At 43.3% G+C, this 23,228-nt stretch overlaps 1 protein-coding gene across 3 annotated transcripts in view; it reads left to right on the top strand.

Moving 5' to 3' along the window:
- Positions 1-1,464: 1,464 nt before the first annotated feature.
- Positions 1,465-23,228, top strand: part of LOC149440130 (C-type lectin domain family 2 member B-like) — a 344,322-nt gene continuing 322,558 nt past the window's right edge. The window contains exons 1-4 of one of the 3 annotated variants that reach the window (XM_089658906.1): positions 1,465-1,810; positions 3,966-4,037; positions 4,730-4,836; positions 21,812-21,975. The gene's annotated coding sequence lies outside the window, so the exon portion shown is untranslated. The other 2 variants (XM_089658907.1, XM_089658905.1) reach the window with 2 other exon arrangements.

The raw sequence follows: 23,228 nt of genomic DNA, 5'->3' as shown, positions 1-23,228 counted from the left end.
ACTCCTCTATATAAAACAGATCGTGTTCAGCCAGCTTGTATGCTGTACAGATCATAAATCTTACCTTCTGGATCCTCAACTGCTCTCCTCTTTTTCTTCGTCTTCTTCTTGGTCTTCTTCTTCGTCTTAAGACAGAAAAGATGGCGGAAAAAAGCTCCAACCTGGCCAAGAAATGGCCGACGCTTGCCCTCAGGGGTGGAATTCTGGGCAGAATCTCTGCTGGGGTGGGGCTTAATTTCCATGTCCGGTCTGTTCTCTGCAGGTTCCTCTCTGATGGTAAATGAGGGAACAAATGTGTTTTCTGTAATCATTCGCATCATTTTGCGATTCAATCTCCAAAGAATAAAAGTCTCTCTGGACACACAAAACACACAACCTCCTCCTCGCTCCGTAGTCTATAGACTGACTGATAGAAGTCAATCACTTATTTCCTCCCCTGAAGCCTGCACTGTGATGTCATCACCTTTCTGGGCATGCTCAGTAGATTTGCACTGTGATGTCATCACCTGGCCAGGCTGGCTAGCCGCACACGTTTCCGCATCATGGATTTGAATTGTCTAGGAGAGTGCTGATTGGCTGATCGGTTGCTCTGGCTCGATTGCTCAGGTCTGCCAAATTCAAACGCTCCACTGTGCAGAGCAGCTCGCTTCACCTAACTGCCACCCGCCTATTACTGATAGAGATCATTCCTCTCCAGGTAAATAGGGGCTTCTTGCCGGGATATTGTCACCCAAAATACATTATATAGGAATAAATATTTGTGTTTTAATGCAATCTATAGACAGAAGTCATTTTTTTTTTTTTTTTTAATTTTTATATTGAACTGTGTTAGATTTCAGAGCCAAGGTTGGGATTTACTGACAAGTGCAGCCTGGAGAGGAGGACATAGGATGGGGCTGTGTGTTGGGGGATGGGTTTTAGTCCTAATAATTCTATTCCTCCCACAAAGAAATGGATTTAGATTTGTTTTGTTATATTTACTTCTCTGTGGGGGATATGATCATTATATATTTGTGTGTGTGTGTGTATGTATGTGTATATATATATATAGGTGCATTTTCGATCGTTTTGTTTGACTGATCTCCTAATGATATTATTATTACTTTTATTCTTCATCCCTTTTTTGGAGACATTTGATGGCCGTTTCAGGATGGATATTCTGCCTCTCATACAGATGTCTTATGTGCTCTGAGATATATACACATCAATGTTTTGTTCAGATCCGTTCATTACACTTCCAGTTACAATCCATTTGATTAGAAAAGTTTTTTATTTTTTATTTTTCATTTATTTTGGATTCATTTTTAATTATTTTTTGATCAATTCTTCACGATTTGTTGTTTTTGGGATCATTTCATTCTTTATGAATATTATTTATTGTTCAGAGTGGAGACTCCTTTTACTTTGGATCAATTCCACATCATAGTACTGAATTTTATTTATTTATTTATTTTTAAATTTCCATTGTATTGAATGTCTCTCCGTGAACAGCTGATCCCGAGTTATGAGTCCCTCCAATGAAGCTGTGTGCGCATGTCACGATTTCAGAGACGATCAAGCGATCACAGAGCTACTGCATCCGACCTCTCTTCTATCCATCTTGCGGGAGCACCCGTGTAGCGGCAAGATGAGTTCCCCCATGATGTGTCCCTGACGCATCTGCGCATGTCAGGGTTTTCGGCAGCAGTAGACGATCGCCGATCGCCATCCACAGCACAGAACTGAGAACGCATCTTACCGCTACACCGGCAATGCTCCGCTATATCAACCGATCCACAGAGACCATGTTGCTCAGGCTTTTATAAAGGAGGTGGGCGGTTTCGAATCATAAGCCACGCCCTACGCGTCTCCGTAAACAATGTTTGTTACGGTCTGAAAAAGCTTGCGTTTCACGGCCTGTCAGTATTTCCGGTTTCCGGATCACCTCCGAAATAGGTGTCCTATGAAAAAAAGCCGTGTTCCCTGAAGCAATTGCGCAGGCATGACATGCCGATCACTGAGCTGTACAGCCGCGCATGTACCTCAACTAACCCCTTACATGCCGAGTGGTCGGCGGGACACAGGCTGAATCATTTAACCCCTTTCATGCTGATTGATTGGTTGGGGACACAGGCAGAATATGTGACAACCGAGCGGTGATACAGTCAGGCGTCGTCTTCATCATTAACCCTTCGCCCTCCAGAGGATGCATTTTCATTTTATGATTTGTTGATCAGTTTGTTCTTTATGATTTATTATTTTTTGGGATCATTTCATTCTGTATGAATATTCATTCTGATTTATTGTTCAGAGTGGAGACTCCTTTAACCTTTTAGATTGTAAGCTCCCAGGATCAGGGCCCTCCTATCCCTCTTGTATTGTTGCTGTATTGTCTCCCATTATATTGTACAGCGCTGAGCAAACTGTTGGCGACATAAATCCTGTATAATAATAATATATAAATCCTGTATAATAATAACTTTGAATCAATTCCACATCATAATACTGATTTTTTTTTTTGTGATTATTATTGTATTGATTGTCCCTCCATATAGAGGTGATCCTGGCAATGCTCCGCTATATAACCCGATCCCCATAGGCGCTGTTATTCAGCCTTTTACAATGGAGGTGGGAGGCTGTGGAGCGCCTAAGCCACACCCTACACACCTCCAGTGAGGAGCTTGCTTCTGGTCGGCGATAGCTTGCGTTTCCCGGCCTGTCGGCACATTCCTGGTTCAGGATCATTTGTAAGGGCTCCATGCAGCTCTAAAACAGACAAGCTGGATACCTCCAGCAATCCCCGGACATGGCGGTTCTCTGGTGACCAGCGGAGTGATCTGTACATGAATCAATGTTGCGTTATCAACTGTGTCTCTAATAAATTTCATCTGAATGCTACACCCAGATTGGTGCCCTCTGTGCTCTGTGTTTTCATTTCCTGTATCTTGTCTGCAGTCTCGGACCATCTCCTGTAGCATGTCTGCAGTCTCTGACTCTCTCCTGTATTATGTCTGCAGTTTCTGACCATCTCCCGTATCATGTCTGCAGTCTCTGACCATCTCCAGTACCATGCTTGCAGTCTCTGACCCGATCTTGTATCATGTCTGTAGTCTCTGACCATCTCCCGTATCGTGTCTGCAGTCTCTGACCATCTCCCGTATCGTGTCTGCAGTCTCTGACCCTTTCCCGTACCGTGTCTGCAGTCTCTGACCCTTTCCCGTACCATGTCTGCAGTCTCTGACCCTTTCCCGTACCATGTCTGCAGTCTCTGACCCTCTCCCGTAGCATGTCTGCAGTCTCTGACCGTCTCCTGTACCATGTCTGCAGTCTCTGGCCATCTCCTGTATCATGTCTAGGGCGGCATAGTGGCTTAGTAGTTAGCACTTCCGCCTGGTAGTACTAGGGTCGTTGGTTCGAATCCCAAACATGGCACCACCTGCCTGGAGTTTGCATATTCTCCCTGTGCCTGCGTGGGTTTCCTCCGGGTACTCTGGTTTCCTCCCACACTCCAAAGACATGCAGGTAGGTTAATTGGATCCTGTCTAAATTGTCCATAGTATGTGTATGTATGAATGTGAGTTAGGGACCTTAGATTGTACACCCCTTGAGGGTTAGAGAGTGATGTGAATGTACAATATATATGTAAAGCGCTGCGTAAATTGACGGCGCTACATAAGTACCTGAAATAATAAATAAAATGTCTGCCGTCCCTGACCATCTCCTGTACCATGTCTGCAGTCTCTGACCATCTCCTATATCATGTCTGCAGTCTCTGACCATCTCCTGTATCTTGTCTGCAGTCTCTGACCGTCTCCTGTATCATGTCTGCAGTCTCTGACCCTCTCCTGTATCATGTCTGCAGTCTTTGACCATATCTTGTATCATGTCTGCAGTCTCTGACCCTCTCCTGTATCATGTCTGCAGTCTCTGACCCTCTCCTGTATCATGTCTGCAGTCTTTGACCATATCTTGTATCATGTCTGCAGTCTCTGACCGTCTCCTGTATCATGTCTGCAGTCTATGGCCATCTCTTGAAACCGGAAAACCCTATAACTAAGGTAAAGCCCTAGTACAGGTTAAATTACGGTTAGATCAATGGTAGATGTGGCTTTAAATTTGATTAAATTGCTTATTTAAGTATCAAAGAGGACATTACAAGTTCCTGAAATCCCACTATAGTACAGTAACCCCCAGTGCCTTGTTCACACCCATAAGAACCACACCAGTAGTGCATATAAAAACAATGTACCCAGATAAACGTCTGGACATCTAGTTCTGAATGTTCAGCAAGAGACCGGCGTAGACTTAGTGTGTATAAATATTATATTAAACAATTATCAGAAATACGCCAGAGTCGCAGTGCATTCTTCCCTTTATAAAAGCTCCATCAATAAAGTCAACTTTGTATGTATATATCTTATTTAAGTTATTAAAATTATAAAGCCCGCAGCAGGTGGTGGCTTCGTCTTCTGTAGGGACGGATATTATCACAGATCTGTGGACATCCACAAGAGTATATTCTGGGGTATACTGCAGTCTGTGCCACTCGAGCTCCAGCAATGTACCCGTACGTCCCTGGACTGTCGGTGGTTGTACCGGAATGATGCCGGCTGCAGGTCAATAGTTTAGTTTGCACTTAGAACTTCTTTTCTGTATTGAGACTCTCCGGTCATTGTATTGCTTCTCCAGTGTGGCTGATTTTTATACAGTAAAAACGTCGGTGAAAATTTCTGTCTGGTTTTCATTTCAGTCTGGGACTCCGTTGGAGGATCTCACTTCACACCCTGTGACAGCCGGACTGCAGAACAATTCTCGCTGGGACAAGTAGACACAGATGGTAAAAATAATCTAACAAAGGTAGGGGCCCTTCCCCGCTTTACTGGAAAAGTGTTCTTCCTGCCTCACAGCTCGCCTCAAAATGTACGATATCAATGGAATCAATAAAATATACAAAAAAAATATGTGTGTATGTATGTGCGTTTCACCAAATACAAATTTAAAAATTTGCAAAGAAATGCAACATAGCCATTCATAGTTTATTATTACGGTTTTTGCTCTGGAGTTTCTGGTTAAGGACTCTTTCACACTGGAGTCCAAGGGGTGGTAAAACAGGAGGCTGAGCCTGGAAAGCATTGCACCATCGATCAGCAAATCATTGATGCCACACAGGACTCCTGCAGACTGACAGTGTAAGTAGTCTGCCCATACATCATACAGGCAGGCAGTTTTATACAGACATGAAGAATGAATGAACTACCACTAAGCTGAACAGCACCGTGATATTTCATTGCAAACTACAAGCCGGCATGTGCAAAGGCTTTTGGCAGATGTAGTCCATTCATTCACAGAAAACTGTAAAAGAATAACACAACCAGGCGGGCGGAGCTGCGTTTTCTTTAGATTGTGACAGTGCAAACTACAAGCCGACATGTGCAAATGCTTTTGGCAGATGTAGTCCATTCATTCACAGAACACTGTAAAAGAATAACAGCCAGGCAGGCGGAGCTGCGTTTTCTTTCGATTGTGACGGAGCGGGATGGGGGGGGGGGTGGTTGGGGAGGCTGGTATATTTGTAACATGTTACACCGTGAATATAGGTGTAACATGTTACAAAAGGTTTACTTATCCTTTTAGGGCTTGTTCACCCCATGGTGCAGAGACATCGGTTTTTATGCACGTGTTCTGCAAGGGCACAATGGAATCAATTGTTCTCTATGTGCCCTGTTCACACCACAACACTGGCATCACGTGCTGAGGAATCTGCAACGTTTATAAAACTCAATGGAGTGCGCCTGAAAACTGATGTCTCTGCAAGTGAAATCTGCTCTTCGGTTTCCTTTACTTTTTCTGCATGTATGGTGTGAACGAGGCATTAAAGTGTTGTGCCCTGGAGGACAGCTGACATGCTGAGGTACCAGGAGCTATCCGCTGTAACATACAAACACCAGATTAACCACTGTGCATTGGATTCAAACAATATTGGATATTTCTTAAAGTGGTAATAAAGTCCCATTGGACACTTGTACCTACAGGATAACTTATAATAAAGCGTACTTGTAGGTACAAGGAATCTCTCCTAAACGTGCACCATTTAGGAGATGTTCTAGAGTGCAGCACCCAGTGACGTCACCAGCGCATGCGCAGGCACAGCATACTTGTGCCGTTCCTTCAGTGCTATATTGCAGGAAGAATTTCTTTTTTTTTTTACTATCACTTTAAAAGGAGATAAAGCTTTATATGGAGATACATATATATATATATATATATATATATATTTTATTTTTTTTTTCTTGTTAATAACCTTTTATTTTTTAAATAAAATATTTCCTTAGGGCCATTTCATACTGCTGTGCTGCGGTCGGCGCTTTGTTCTCCTCTCTTTCTCCCCATGCCTGTGGCCAAGGCTGAGTGGTTACCATCCAAAGTTGCCGGCTCACTTTTGGGGGTTCACAGTACCGCTATGCTGTCTCCCCACCTGAGCTCCTCTCCCTTTGTGAGTGTCATTTTATTGGCCTTGATACACACATCATGTTGTTTTACCACTTACTACACTATGCAGAGATTGCACTGCATTTCGTACACTCTTTTTGTGCAGCAGAGCAGACATACCAGCTTACCTGAAATTTCCCATAGACTTTCTAGTATGACCTGCATTTTTGGTGCACTTTCAGAAAGCACACCAAAGATTTACAACTTAGGACTTTCAGAAAGTTTGCCAAAAGCGCTGGACATAATAGAAAGTCTATGGGAAACCGCAGTTATGTATTGTTTTGCTGTGCACACCAGAGTGAGAGAAATAAATCTAGGCCCATTATTTACAGTTAACTCTAAACTGATGACCTGTAGGGCCTTTTACACTGTAGCCTATGGAAAATATAGGATACTGAAGTTTGCCAATGTCATATTAGGACCAAGATGTCACAAGCATCCCCACCCCTTTGTGACGTTAAGCTGTGAAGTGGGGACTGCCCTGGCCGCATTGGGTTGGGGTGATGCTTTCTTCTGTGTTAGATTCAAAACCAAGTTTAGACCAAACCTGAACTCATCCCCACCCACTGCTGATTGGAAATAGTTAGAATGACAGTGTCATTCCTCCCTGAAGAGGTCCTCCGGGGGCTGGATCAAGGAGGCAGTCAGACAGCCCTGGATCATGGAGACGGTGAGTGAATAATGGAAGGGAAATACTAAATAAAAAAAAACAGGAACTCTACTTTAAAGCAGTTCTCTTCCTTTCTGGTTCAAAACATTAAACCACGGTACTCGTGATCATCCCATCCTTGTGCTGGGAAAGGTCTGATAACATTTGAGATCCCTTTTTGTTAGTTTTTTGGTATTTTTTTTTCCCAGACAGATCTTTATGCATTATCAAAGCACAATCATTTGCACCCACCCCTAACAATGGAGAATCGGAAACAGTTGTTCAAAACACTCTGTACATATTACAAAACCACATGCCTGAGAAATCTTTTATCCATGACAGGTGATTGGGTTATCTCGGTCAGGTGGTTGGGTTATCCTGGTCAGGTGGTTGGGTTATCCCGGTCAGGTGGTTGGGTTATCCCAGTCAGGTGGTTGGGTTATCCCAGTCAGGTGGTTGGGTTATCCTGATTGTATGGTCCTGATCAAGTCATTGGATCATACTGATCAGGTGATTGGGCTATCAAGGTGAGGGGATTGGTTAGGCCCCTTTCACACAGGTGGACTCTGCCAGCTTTTGGTGGCCTTGTTCAGCCAAGCATTGTGGTTGTTTTAAGTGGGTAAAATTATCAATCTGATCCTAAAGAGGAACCAGTGGATGTGAAGGAGCAGATTGTGTCCAAGTCATGAGATGTCACCAGCACTCCACAGGGGACTGAGGAGAACCTGGGAGCTCCCACACAATCTGGTCTGTCCATATATTCATGAAACTCCAGGCACTCGGTACAGCCAGAGCTCTAAAAGTTTGAGGGTGTTAATGTTATGATATTGGTGCCATCAAGTATAAATTTTAAACACTGAGATATCGCCATCGGCGCACCATCCAAAAAAGCATAAACAGGACATTTGTTTACCACCACAGGAAAATTACATTTCAAGGCCACTGAGGATCCATTCCACATGAGGAAGGGGTCCAGAGAAAGCCTGATATGTTGCTCTTTGGTGAATAAATGTCCTGTACTTCTTCTTTTTATATGGGCTCTGTACAGCACTACTTCTCTTCTTCTGCATGCTGGGTATAATTCTTCTCATCTGTGCTTATTCCATATGAATAGGCTCTGCACAGTACCACTTCTCTTATCTGATATGCTGGGTGTAATTCTCGGTATCTGTACATCTTCTGTGTATATGGGCTCTGCACAGTACCACTTCTCTTCTACATACTAGGTGTAGTTCTTACTATCTGTTCAAATTCTGTATGTATGGTCCCTGCACAGCACCACTTCTCTTGTCCTGTATGCTGGGTGTAATTCTCAGTATCTCTTCTTGTATACATTATGTATGATCTCTGCACAGCAGTATTTCTCTCCTGTGTGCCGGGTGTAATACTCAGTATCTGTTCTTCGTTATGTATGGACTCTGCACAGTACGCCTCTTGTCCTGTGTGCTGAGTGTAATTCTCAGTATCTGTTCTTTTAGTGTATGTGTGGACTCTGCATAGTAGTACTTCTCTTCTCTTACATGCTATAATTCTCAGTATCTCTTCTTAATGTGCATACAGCAGGTAAAATAAGTATTGAACACATCACCGTTTTTCTCAGTAAATACATTTCTAAAGGTGCTATTGACATGACATTTTCACATGTTGGTAACAACCCATGCAATCCATACATACAAAGAAACCAAAACATAACAGTTCAGAAATTATGTCATGTGTAATAAAATGGAATGAGACAGGGAAAAAGTATTGAACACGCTAACTGAAATTTATTTACTACTTCGTACAAAATCTTTTGTTGGTAATGACAGCTTCAAGATGCCTCCTGTATGGAGAAACTAGTGGCATGCATCGCTCAGGTGTTATGTTGTCCCATTCTTCCACATGAACAGTCTTCAATCTTGAAGGTTTCGTGGGCCTCTTCTTTGAACTCTGATCTTTAGTTCTTTCCATAGATTTTCTATTGGATTTAAGTCAGGTGATTGGCTGGGAATAAAGGAATGTCCACACAGCGTGGATTTTCTGCACTTTACTGGAACTTTGCAGGATTGCTGTGACATCTGACATCACACTGATACATCACAATTCTTCGGTGTGGAGCGTCATACACAGGAACAGACATTCTGTATTTGTCATTTAGGACCAGAACACGAGCACACAATTCCCTTGTCACCTCCTCTCCCTGGGAGCAGCAGAGTTGGGAACACTTCCCCCTGTATACTAAGCCCAACGCTTTCAGCTTACATCATGGAGTACAGTCTAGCCGCCCTCATTAGTATTCCAGTCTCTCTCTCCCAATGTGCCCTCCATAGCTCTCCCCAGCTGGGCACACTACCAGATGGCACGCTTACTCCCGGGTGTACTACTACTCCCATCAGGGGACTCTGGCCTGAAAGGTCTTTTGCACCCCACTCATGACCCACTGATGACCATAGAATGAGCAGGGTGACTACAGCCATTCATACTGAGTTCTGAACCGTCTCATCCAGGTTCAGTTCTATGAAGGGCCCTCGGACAGTAGACAACTACAGGGTGCCCCCATGCCCCAACTCACAAGGGCCCTCCCATCCTGGCATTTATGTGAGCACTAACTCCTCCAACTACATCACTAGAGGAAGTTATTCTCTGACATCATCGGGGGCCCTGTTCCTGTTCTGTATGTATAACCTCTGCACTGTACCACTTCTACTCTTCTGTATCCTGGGTGCAATTCTCAGTATCTGTAGCACTTCTCTTCTGCATTCTAGGTACAATTCTCAGTATCGGTTTTTAATTTTGCACTTATGGCCTCTTCACAGGACCACTTCTCTTCTACATACTGGGTGTATGTCTCAGTATTTGTTCTCATTCCAGACATGAATAGCAGAGCGAGGTCAGCAGAAGACGCACTTTATTCAATATAAAATAATCCTCCGCTTCCATCTCAGCTCAGGAGGATCAGCACAGTGATGGGTGGAGTCAGCAGCTCCCAGGATGCCACAAGATGACAGGTGGAGGAGGAGGAGACCCGGGATCACAGACAGCTCTGCAGTAGAGCCTCAGTTTGAAGCTGGTGTATGGGAGCAGCCGGTAATAGCAGCATATGGAGTGAGGAAGCTCAGGGTGAGAGGCACATCGCCCAGCTATACAAGGCTGTTGGCGGTACAGGGAACAACGGCAATGCCTTTCCGGGTATAAATCCCCTTTCTCAAACCTGGAGACACACACTCCAGAAGGAAAGCTAAATGGTGGGAAAGGTGGGGTGGTGTGGCGACCGGGTCACAGTTAAAAAAGTAAATAAATAAAACGGTAAAGGTTTGTAAAAAGTGTCAGAAATGAAATAGAAAATGAAAGATGTATGAAATGTGAACTAATAAGGAAAAATAAAAAGTGAAATGTATTGAATATGGTGTATTCTGAGTCTCTTCTGCAAGGATAATGTGAACACCTGGTGTACATCCTGCAGCCCTAGGGCCCTGTTTGTGAGGCCCCAAGGGCCCCTGCATGCACTAATCTGTGTTTCCCTGCTGTCCTATTATTGTAATGATTTCTAGTTCTATCATATACAGTAATATTTCTATGACTGTCTCTGGAAGCATGTCCCCAGAATCCAATACCTCCTATAGCATGTCCCCAGTCTCCAACAACTCCTATAGCATGTCCACAGAATCCAACAACTCCTATAGCATGTCCCCAGTCTCCAACAACTCCTATAGCATGTCCCCAGTCTCCAACAACTCCTATAGCATGTCCCCAGTCTCCAACAACTCCTATAGCATGTCCCCAGTCTCCAACAACTCCTATAGCATGTCCCCAGTCTCCAACAACTCCTATAGCATGTCCCCAGTCTCCAACAACTATAGCATGTCCTCAGTCTCCAACAACTCCTATAGCATGTCCCCAGTCTCCAACAACTCCTATAGCATGTCCCCAGTCTCCAACAACTATAGCATGTCCTCAGTCTCCAACAACTCCTATAGCATGTCCCCAGTCTCCAACAACTCCTATAGCATGTCCCCAGTCTCCAACAACTCCTATAGCATGTCCTCAGTCTCCAACTACTCCTATAGCATGTCCCCAGTCTCCAAAAACTCCTATAGCCTGAAGAGTAATCACCGCTCAAGGCTGGTCTCCTCCTGTATCACCTCCACTGGACACTAGTAGGTGCTGGCCCTGTTCGTAGCAGACATCATGGTAGAGAAGAAAAATCCTGCTGGTTGCACATCCAATAAAATCACCTTTATTTGGACATATTCACAATAGACCCTCCACAATGTACAACAGAGGGAACATAGCACTCCAGCTAACGCGTTTCACTACACCATCAGTGCTTAATCGTAGAGCGCTTACTCATAAATCAGCTACGATTAAGCACTGATGGTGTAGTGAAACGCGTTAGCTGGAGTGCTATGTTCCCTCTGTTGTACATTGTGGAGGGTCTATTGTGAATATGTCCAAATAAAGGTGATTTTATTGGATGTGCAGCCAACAGGATTTTTCTTCTCTACCAACTCCTATAGCATGCCCTCAGTCTCTGAAAGTTTCTTGCCACTTGACCACAGTCTCTAACCATCTCCTGTATCATGTCCATAGTCTCCTACTATCTCTTGTATCATGTCCTAAGTTTCTGACCATCTCCTGTATTATGTCTGCAGTCTCTAACCATCTCCTGTATCATGTCTGCAGTCTCTGACCATCTGTTGTATCATGTCTGCAGTCTCTGACCATCTCTGATATTATGTCTGCAGTCTCTGACCATCTTTTGTAGCATGTCTGCAGTCTCTGACCATCTCTTGTAACATGTCTGCAGTCTCTTACCATCTCCTGCATCATGTCCACAATCTCTGACCATCTCCTGCATCATGTCCACAATCTCTGACCATCTCTTGTATCATGTATGCAGTCTCTGACCATCTCTTGTATCATGTCTGCAGTCTCTGACCATCTCTGATATTATGTCTGCAGTCTCTGACCATCTCTTGTATCATGTCTGCAGTCTCTGACCATCTCTGATATTATGTCTGCAGTCTCTGACCATCTCTTGTATCATGTCTGCAGTCTCTTACCATCTCCTGCATCATGTCCACAATCTCTGACCATCTCTTGTATCATGTCTGCAGTCTCTGACCATCTCTTGTATCATGTCCACAGTCTCTGACCATCTCTTGTAATATAACATACAGAAGGGTTGGTGCATTTTCAAGCGTTTTGTTTGCTCGCTCTCCTTGACTGATCTCCTAATGATATTATTATTACTTTTATTTTTCATCCCTTTTTTGGAGACATTTGATGGCCGTTTCAGGATGGATATTCTGCCTCTCATACAGATGTCTTATGTGCTCTGAGATATATACACATCAATGTTTTGTTCAGACCCCTTCATTACACTTCCAGTTACAATACATTTGATTAGAAAGGTTTTTTTTTTTTTATTTTTCATTTACTTTGGATGAATTTTTATTATGATTTTTTTGGGATCAGTTAATTCTTTATCAATATTCATTATTATTTATTGTTCAGATTGGAGTCTCCTTTAACCGCTTTCCCATCTCCCTTTAGCAGATATACTGCTACAGGGTGGCAGGGGTGCACAAATTCACGTGTGTGTATATATACGTGATTTTGGATTTTCGGGTAGGGGGTCCGCACCCTACCTGTGCGACTATTCGCTGCCTCGGCTGTCAATCACCGGGTCCCATCCAGTGATTACTCGCCGGCACCCGGTGATCGCCAAGCATTACCAATGGAGGGAGAGGGCTGTATGTAAACAACACAGATTTCTCCCCTGTCAGCTTGTGCACACTGCTTGGTATGGCGGAGCATAGCAGAGTCATACAAAGCAGTGTGCTTACAGTGAAACACACAGCATACAGTAAAACAGTACACAGTTAACCCTTTGATCTCCCCTCATGTTAACCCCTTCCTGCCCAGTGCCATTAGTACAGTGGCAGTGCTTTTTATTAGCACTGATCACTGTATTGGTGTCACTGGAGATGGCAGCGGCAGTCAGTTCCCCCCGTGTCAGAATGCCCACCGCAGTCCTGCTATAAGTCGCTGATCACCATCATTACTAGTAAAAAGAAAAATAAATCCCAGTATATATACCGCCATTTGTAAACGCTATAACTTTCACATAAACTAATTAATTTACACGTATTGGGATTTTTTTTTCAGCAAAGACACGGAGCAGAATACATTTTGGCCTAAATTTATGACCAAATTTGATTTTTTAATTTTTTTTTACTGGACATGTTTAACCCCTTCCTGTTGGCGCCTCCCAGCCCTTTAAGAATTTCAGACGCCAGGAGGCGGGGCAGGTGGGGTGTGGTTTAGGGATCATGTGACACGTCGTCACGGCGGTCACATGATTGGGAAAGGTCCCGATCGAAAGAACAGATCGGGACCTTTCTGTGAGTACCGGACATGTGTACTGGGAGCGCGCAGGGCGCGTGCTCTCAGCACGTTTTTCTTTACATGAACACAAATGTGCAGCCGCTCGGCGTCTAGTCCCAGACAGCGGGAGGCTCCACATTTGTATGTGGCCGGCGTAAAGGGGTTAATAGCAAGAAGTAAAAAAAAAAATTTCAGTTGTCGGTCCTCTTTTTTTTATAGCGCACAAAATAAAAGCACACAGGTGATCAAATACTACCTAAAGAAAGCTCTACTCGTGAAAAAAAGGGTGCGGCGTTGCATGACTGCGCAATTTTCAAAGTAACGCAGCGCCGTAACACAAAAAATGGCCTGGTCAGGAAGGAGGGGGCAATCCTCAGGGGGGCAATTGGCTAACTCTGAATGAATTCCACATCATAGCAGGGGCGGACTGACAACTCATGGGGTCCCCGGGCAATAGGGGATCATGGGGCCCCTGTGTTCTTGCCCAAACTCAAAAAAGCCTATGAAAAAGGTACCAGGGGCATCTCATGGGGCCCCCTACTGACCCCGGGCCTTCGGCAGCGCCCGAGTTTCCAAATGGTCAGTCCGCCCCTGCATCATAGTACTGATTTTTAAAATAATCTTTATTTTCATTGTATGCAACGTCTCCGTGTACAGCTGATCCCGTCAATGCTCCAAAGGCTATATCAAATTATATATATATATATATATATATATATATATATATATATAAATAGAGATATATTTATATATAAAAAATAGAGTTTTATATATATTTTTTTATATATATTTATATATCTATCTCAAAGGCTATATCAAATGATATATCTATATATATATAGATATATAAAAATAGAGATAGATATATAAAAAAATATATATATATCTCAAAGGCTATATCAACCGATCTCCACGTAGACCATGTTGCTCAGGCTTTTACAAAGGTGGGCGGGGGCGTAACATGTAAACCACGCCCTACGCACCTCCGGCGCCGGCGTCGATTACAGTCTCAGAAAGCTTGCGTTTCACGGCCTGTCAGTTACTTCCGCTTTCCGGATCACCTGCGCTTCAAAGACGTAGCGGTGTAGCAGGGAAATAGGTATCCTATGAAAAACCGTGCGCCTTGAAGCAACTGCGCATGCGCAGGCATGACAAGCCGATCACTGAGCTGCTACAGCCGAATATGTACCTAAATCGGCAGGCTGGATCGTTTAACCCCTAACATGCTGATTGATTGGCGGGGGACACAGGCAGAATATGTGACAGCCGAGCGGTGATACAGTCAGGCGTCGTCTTCATCATTAACCCCTCGCCCTCCAGTGGATTTCCCCCCCTTCCTGACCTGGCTTTTTTTTTGCGTTACAACGCTGTGTTACTTTAACTGACAATTGCGCGGTCATGCAGCACCGCACCCAAATTAAATTTATGTCCTTTTTTTCCCACGAATAGAGCTGTCTTTCGGTGGGATTTGATTGCTTGTGCGTTTTTTATTTTTTGCGCTATAAATAAAAAAAGTGATAATTTTGAGAAACAAAAACCAGTATTTTTAACTTTTTGCTATTAAACATGTCCAGTAAAAAACAATTTTGTCATAAATTTAGCCCAAAATGTATTCTCCATGTCTTTATAAAAAAAAAAACCCAATACGTGTAAATTAATTGGTTTATGTGAAAGTTATAGCGTTTACAAATGGCGGTATAGATAATGTTTTTTTTTTTTTTTTTTTTACTAGTAGTGATGGCGATCAGCGACTTATAGCTTGACTGCGGCGGGCATTCTGACACTGGGGGGGAATTGACTTGGTGTCACTGACATCCCCAGTTACACCAATACAGTGATCAGTGCTAATAAAAAGCACTGACACTGTACTAATGACACGGTAGGAAGGGGTTAACATCTGGGGCCATCAAAGGGTTAACTGTGCACTGTTTTACAATTTTGTGTGTGCTTTACTGTGTAAGTGCGCTGCTTTTTATTTGCTATTGGGCAGCACAGTGGCTAAATGGTTAGCACTTCTGCCTGGCAGTTCTCGGGTCATTGGTTCGAATCCCAACCACAGCATCACCTGCCTGGAGTTTGCATGTTCTCCCTGTGCCTGTGTGGGTTTCCTCCGGTTTCCTCCCACACTCCAAAGACATGCTGGTAGGTGAATTGGATCCTGTCTAAATTGTCCCTAGTATGTGTATGTATGAATGTGAGTTAGGGACCTTAGATTGTACACCCCTTGAGGGTTAGGGACCTTAGATTGTACGCCCCTTGAGGGTTAGGGACTGATGTGAATGTACAATATATATGTAAAGCGCTGCGTAAATTGATGGCACTATATAAGTACCTGAAATAAATATGCAGAGCAATACAAAGTAGCATGCTGGTGCTGACAGGGGAGAGATCTGTATCATTTACATACAGACATCTCCCCTGTCAGTGGTCCTCAGCGAACGCCAGGACCCGAATCTCCGTCCGGGTCCTGGTGATCGACAGCTGTAGCCGCCAATGGCAGCGCGGGTAGTGCAGTGCTCGCGCCCCCTACCCGGAAATAAAAAATCACGCATACATATGTAATTTTGTGCAGCCCTGCTGCCCTGTAGCAGTAGTTCTGCTATAGGGCGGTTGGGAAGCGGTTAAGGACTCTTTTACACTGATAGCCAGGGGAGGAGCAGTAAAAACAGATGGCTGACCCCCCCCCCCCAGCCGCCCAATGGAATTAGAACATTACAGCCTGACAGGGCTGCACGTATTCCACAGCCGCAAGAATTTTAACTTGGCCTTCAGAGTTTGACCAGCAGCACCGCCTGTCAGACTTGCCCATTGAGATCAAGAAGACCACAACCGTGAGCCAAACACTTGACTAGCAGTTGCAGAGTGGTCCCCAAATGTAAAATCGCCGTTCTGCAATTTAAACAAAGTGTTAAAAAAAACCCTGACAGCTGCTACTAAAGCACCTTCTTAGAAGCAGTCCACCTCAGATCACTTTTCAGAGGGTGTTAAGCATTACAGCAATGTGATAGAGCCCTAACAGAGGGATAATGACTGTAAAATGTCTGGACATGCCATGCCGATGTTTATAGAGATATATTTGAAGCTGAACACCTAAATACATTATTTTCTTTTAATACACAAAACCAAAATACTTGAATCTGACCTGGTGTCAGCCTCTCACAGACCTGTACAGCAGAGCTCAGACTGGAGGAGGTGGAAGCAGCACTATAAGCCAATCAGCTGAGCTTCAGCGCTCATGGACTAACAGAATTAGGTCTCCCGCCTAGAGTTGAGCATTAAAGTGTTCTTGTAGAGATACCGTTCTTCTGCTTTGCTTGCATTAGTAGGCAGCTTTGGGTGTTCGTATGTAGTTACAGGTGTCCTCTAGGAGGCCCAAAAACTCTAGATTTCCTATTATGCTAATTCTGACCTCGGCTATGAAGTCAGTGCTTTGGCTCACCCCCTTAACCTCCTGCACCTCATTATTGGCTATTAAGATAGTCAGCACTGGTAAGTTGGTGTGGCGGGCCGCTGTAGATTTTAATGAGGGACTCTCAGTGGTAAAAACAAGTGCGAATCTTGAAGGGCAGCTATGCTCTTTTTATCTATAGTTTGTTGCCCCCCCTGAGTTCTGCTCACTAGGTGTTATAATTCCCCTCAGCTCTGATACCCATGTACTGCGCATGCGCACTATGACCAATTCATTTGTATGAGAAAGCTGTATTATTTATGTATTTATTACAGGTACTTATATAGTGCCATCAATTTACACAAGAGTTTACATATATATTGTACATTCACATCAGTCCCTAACCCTCAAGGGGCGTACAATCTAAGGTCCCTAACCCTCAAGGGGCGTACAATCTAAGGTCCCTAACCCTCAAGGGGCGTACAATCTAAGGTCCCTCACCCTCAAGGGGTGTACAATCTAAGGTCCCTCACCCTCAAGGGGTGTACAATCTAAGGTCCCTAACCCTCAAGGGGCGTACAATCTAAGGTCTCTAACCCTCAAGGGGCATACAATCTAAGGTCTCTAACCCTCAAGGGGCGTACAATCTAAGGTCCCTCACCATCAAGGGGCATACAATCTAAGGTCTCTAACTCACATTCATACATACACATACTAGGGCCAATTTAGACAGGGGCCAATTCACCTACCAGCATGTCTTTGAAAAGAGGGAGGAAACCACGCAGGCACAAGGAGGACATGCAAACTCCAGGCAGGTGGTGCCATGGTTGGGGTTCGAACTAATGACCTTAGTACTGCCAGACGGAAGTGCTAACCATTTAGCCACTGTGCTGCCCGTGACTGTGCCCCATGAGTACAGTCCCATAGTAAATGAATGGGACTGTGGCACACATGCACTTTATCCAGTGGCTTTTTGCATAGAAAGACTTTGAAAATCGTTGAAGGTAAGTCCAAAACCTAGCAATTAGGGGGCCGGAAACAACAATTTAAAAAAAAAAAAAAAGTTTTGTTCTTCTTTAAAGCTGATGTAGTCATACCATTCAAAAAGTATGCACTGAAGTACATAACCCTCCCTCACTTAAACATTTAGTGTACAGCCGGGCGTCTTTGTCAGCAAGGTGCAGGTACTCATCTCCCTTCCTCTGAGCCATCACTGTCTCTGTCCTCCTCCACCTCCTAGCAACTCCCTGCTCACATATGCTTCACAGCTCACCTTTGCACCCTCCCCATTCACAGCTCACCTCTGCACCTGCCCCATCCACAGCTCGCTTCTGCACCCGCCCCATCCACAGCTCGCTTCTGCCCCTCCATCCACAACTCACCTGTGTACCTGCCCCATCCAAAACTCACCTCTGCACCTCCCCATTCACAGCTCACCTCTGCATCTCCCCATCCACAGCTCACTTCTGCACCCTTCCCATCCACAGCTCACCTCTGTACCCTTCCCATCCACAGCTCACCTCTGCACCCTCCCCATTCACAGCTCACCTCTGCACCCTGCCCATTCACAGCTCACCTGTGCACCCTGCCCATTCACAGCTCACCTGTGCACCTGCCCCATCCACAGCTCACTTCTTCCCCTCCATTCACAACTCACCTCTGCATCTGCCCCATCCACAGCTCACTTCTGCCCCTCACTCCATAACTCACCTCTGCACCTGCCCCATCCACAGATCACCTCTGCACCCCAACCCATCCACAGCACACCTCTGCACCCCAACCCATCCACAGCACACCTCTGCACCCTAATTTATCCACAGCACACCTCTGCACCCCCCTTCCACATTTCACCTCCTAGCCGTCCCCTGCTCATCTATGCACCTTCATCCACATTTCACCTATGCAACTCTCATCAACAGCTCACCTCTGCACCTGCCTCATCCACAGCTCACCTCTGCTCCCCTGTCCACAGTTCACCACTGCATCCTCATCCATAGCTCATCTCTGAACCCCTCTACCATCCAAAGCTCACTTCTGCATGAACACCCATCCACATTTTACCTCTGCACCCCCCCCCCTCCCCATCCACAGCCAGTAATCTCACTGTCAGGGACATTAGATTCTTGTGGTTAGCATTGTCACGCATTCACAGGAAGATCACAAAAAGGGGAAAAACTGGCAGGACCAACAGGTGTTTTTTTAGCACTCCACAATAATAAAACAAAAGAAATTGTATATTTGACATTTTTAATTCTCCTATAAACCTTTAACTTTTAACCTCCATCAGCATTTAACCCAAATTCATGTCTAACACAAACTTGGCCTCTAAACTAAAGTGGAACTTTAGTCAGAAAATTTAGTCCTGCTAGATCACTTCAGACTGCCCCCCTTTGCCGATATAGTTATGGAAAACATTAAAAATAAGTACCCATACTGTTTAAAATCCAGTAATACACTGCCTCACCCTGCTCTGCACATGCTCAGTTGCTCTCTATTTTTCAGTACTGTGCCGAAAATGTAGAGGCTGATCTGCTGACAGTCTAAAGATTTAATGCTGCTTAGGGGCTCTGGGCTTCAGAAACATATTTATTACTATGGAATATATGTTCCTTGCTAAAGAACATTATTCTATTATCAAGTTATAAATTAGAGGCATATCCATAGGGTGGTACTATGGATCAAAACTCATACATTGTGCCACGTGCTGGATAGACTATCAAGAATGTATTGGAACTGAATGGACTTTATAGGCACTTAACCACTTCAATTCCAGACGCTTTCACCCCCTTCCTGTCCAGGCCAGTTTTCAGCTTTCAGCACTATCACACTTTGACAATTGCGCGGTCATGCAACACTGTACCCATATGAATTTTTTAGCATTTTTTTTTAGACAGATAAAACTTTATTTTCGTGGTATTTATTCACCACTGGGATTTTATTTTTTTGCTATATAAATGAAAAAGTCCAAATATTTTGAAAGAAAAAAGTGTTTTTCTTATAAAATTTTGCAAATAAATAATATTTCTTCATAATTATTGGCCAAAATGTATTCATCTCTCTTTTTAGTAAAAAAACAAAAAAAACAAATTAATTTATAACTGAAAATTTATAATTTTTCAAAAAACATTTTTCACATTTTTATTCTATTTTTTTTATATGATTTTTTTTTTTTTAACATACTGTCAATCTAGCAGTACAATGTGACACTGTATTACTTGGGGGGTGATGAAGGCTTTGTTTTTCTTTTTTTTACACTGATTGCTTTTACACCCATAAAGGCTGTAAAATCAATTATTTCTCCTTCTCTATGGCTGCATTCTTGCAGCCATTGAGAAATACTTTGAGAGCTGTGATTGGTCACAACTTATCACATGGCACAAGGCTGTTGTGAATAGCCCTGTACCATGTGACCTTGGTGATCATTCACAGATTTCTCTAGTAGTAAGCAATGATGTCAGGAAGTGGCATCTTGTTTACTATTCATGTGATCACTGATTGGCCAATCAGATCACACAGGAGGTCCCGTACAACAATCTGTGTTCCTTTGATTTATATTACTTAGTAAGTATACATACATTTTTTGTCCTTTCTTCCTTTTTCTACTTAGGATATTTTGATTCAGGTCCCACATTGCAAATGTTTGGTGTAGTAGACCAATGCCCATAGACTATTGGCATATTAGACATTCAGCCAAATGACTTTATTTTGGTTCATAATATCAGCCTGTAAACCTGTTCTGTTTTCAGCAGGCGGTCATGTCATTACATGATGTCGTCTCTGTTTCCCTGATTTGCCTCCATTATTATTATTATTATTATTACAGGTACTTATATAGCGCCATCAATGCATGCAGCACTTTACATATATATTGTACATTCACATCAGTCCCTAACCCTCAAGGGGTGTACAATCTAAGGTCCCTAACCCTCAAGGGGTGTACAATCTAAGGTCCCTAACCCTCAAGGGGCGTACAATCTAAGGTCCCTAACATACATTCATACATACACATACTAGGGACAATTTAACAGGAGTCAATTAACCTGCCAGCATGTCCTTGGAATGTAGGAGGAAACTGGAGTACCTGGAGGAAACCCAAGCAGGCACAGTGAAGAACATGCAAACTCGAGGCAGGTGGTGCCACGTTACATATATATTGTACATTCACATCAGTCCCTAACCCTCAAGGGGTGTACAGGCTAAGGTCCCTAACTCACATTCATACATACACATACTAGGGACAATTTAGACAGGAGCCAATTCATCCACCAGCAGGTTTTTGGCATGTGGGAGGAAACCGGAGTACCCAGAGGAAACCCACGCAAGCACAGGGAGAACATGCAAACTCCAGGCAGGTGGTGCCGTGCCTGGGATTGGAACCAACGACCCTAGTACTGTAATAATGTAGTAATTGGTCAGATACCATTGCCAAGACGATTCAGCTGTCGGCTATTTCTTATGTGGGATCCCTTTACAACATATATCACATGCAGTTGTGTTCAAAATAATAGCAGTGAGTTGAAAAAAGTGAATAAAGCTGAAAATCCTTCTAATAGCTTTTATTTCCATCCACACAAATGCATTGGGAACACGACACATTCTATTCCAAATCACAACATGAAGAAAAATAGATCAAATTTGTGTTGTGGTTGGGATTTGAACCAACAACCCTAGTACTGCCAGGCTTAAGTGCTAATCACTTAGTCACTGTGCTGCCGCTGCATTCCTCTAACATACCCACTCTGACGCAGTTTTGTTTCCTCCGATGACTAACAAAATACATAAGCTTTCATGGCAACAACTGTAAGTGAATATTTGTCCAAATACACACTTTTGTATGTAAAAAAATGTGTTTAAATTTGTTTCCTTTTGATTTTGTTGTTTTGGATTATGCATATCAGTATATACAGCCCAACAACCAAATTTTTGTTTTATTACAGATGCACCTTTTTATAGCTTTTGAAGAAGCGACTAAGAGTCACGAAACATGTAGAGCCCATGTCCAGCTGAGGTTGTACTAGCTCCGCACTGTGACAATACGCCTGCGTTCCATCAATTACAAGATCATCATAATCATCGGTGATCCATACTTGGTACCAGTAAGGTAATATTGTCATTTAGGAGTGGTAGGATCTCAAATTTGAGGTGCAATTTGTTGTTAACTGTGGTACTTATCTGGTATCCTATTTTCGAAATCATCGTTAATTGTTGTAACTATATGACTTGCCAATAAAGAGCATGGAGATTTTATACAAAAATGTTGTTTAAGAGTCTATAAAGTCCATTCAGTTCCAATACATTCTTGATATATTATCAAGCTGTCATGGGTAAAGTTCAGCTTTAACCACTTCCCATCCGGCCCATGTATATAAATGGCCAGATGGGAGCAGTGCAGGGGCGGGTTGCCATTCATAAACGGCACCCACCATTTTTGCCTGTGCGTACTCCCTGGGAACGCGCGGCACCGTGGTACGGTGCCCGCTGTGTCCCCTGGACTGAACACTGATCGCTGTACGGGACCTCTATGTGAGGTCCCGATCATGTAATCACTGATTGACTAATCCGCGATCACATGAATAGTAGTAAGCAAAACGTCACTGCCTGACATCATTGCTTACTAGTGAAATCTGTGAATGATCACAGAGGTCACATGGTACAAGGATATTCACAACATTCTTGTATCATGTGACAAGCTGTGACCAATCACAGCTCTCACAATATTTCTCAATGGCTGCAAGAATGCAGCCGGAGAGAAGGAAAAAGTATTGCTTTTACAGCCTTTATGGGTGTAAAAGCAATCAGTGTTAAAAAAAAAGAAATCTTCATCACCCCCCACAAGTACAACGTCACTATGGTGACACTGTGCTGCTGAGGGGACAGTATGTTAAAATAAAAAAACAAATAATAATATAAAAAACTAAAATAAAAATGTAAAAAATTTTTTGGAAAAATTATAATTTTTGGTTATAAACTAATTTGAGTAATTTTTTTTAATAAAAAGATAGATGCATACATTTTGGCCAAGATTTATGAAGAAAGATTATTTGCAAAATTTTATAAGAAAAACACTTTTTAATTTATATAGCAAAAAAAAAAATATAAATCCCTGTGGTGAACAAATATCACCAAAATAAAGTTTTATCTATCTAAAAAAAATGCTAAAAAATTAATATGGGTGCAGTGTTGCATGACTGCAAAATTGTCATTCATAGTGTGACAGCGCTGAAAGCTAAAAATTGGCCTGGGCAGGAAGGGGGTGAAAGAGTCCAAACTTGAAGTGGTTAAGCAGTGACACTAACTAACCCAATTTTCAGCACACTTGCATCATCCAGCGCTGGTAGCCCTGGGCCTAAATCA

This window comes from Staurois parvus, unplaced genomic scaffold (genome assembly GCF_062004578.1).
Source record: "Staurois parvus isolate SC_StPar_1 unplaced genomic scaffold, SC_StPar_1.0 ptg001111l, whole genome shotgun sequence".
NCBI classification, from domain to species: domain Eukaryota; kingdom Metazoa; phylum Chordata; class Amphibia; order Anura; family Ranidae; genus Staurois; species Staurois parvus.
Note: the sequence above shows the minus strand (reverse complement) of the source record. Positions and strands in the feature narration are given on the sequence as shown.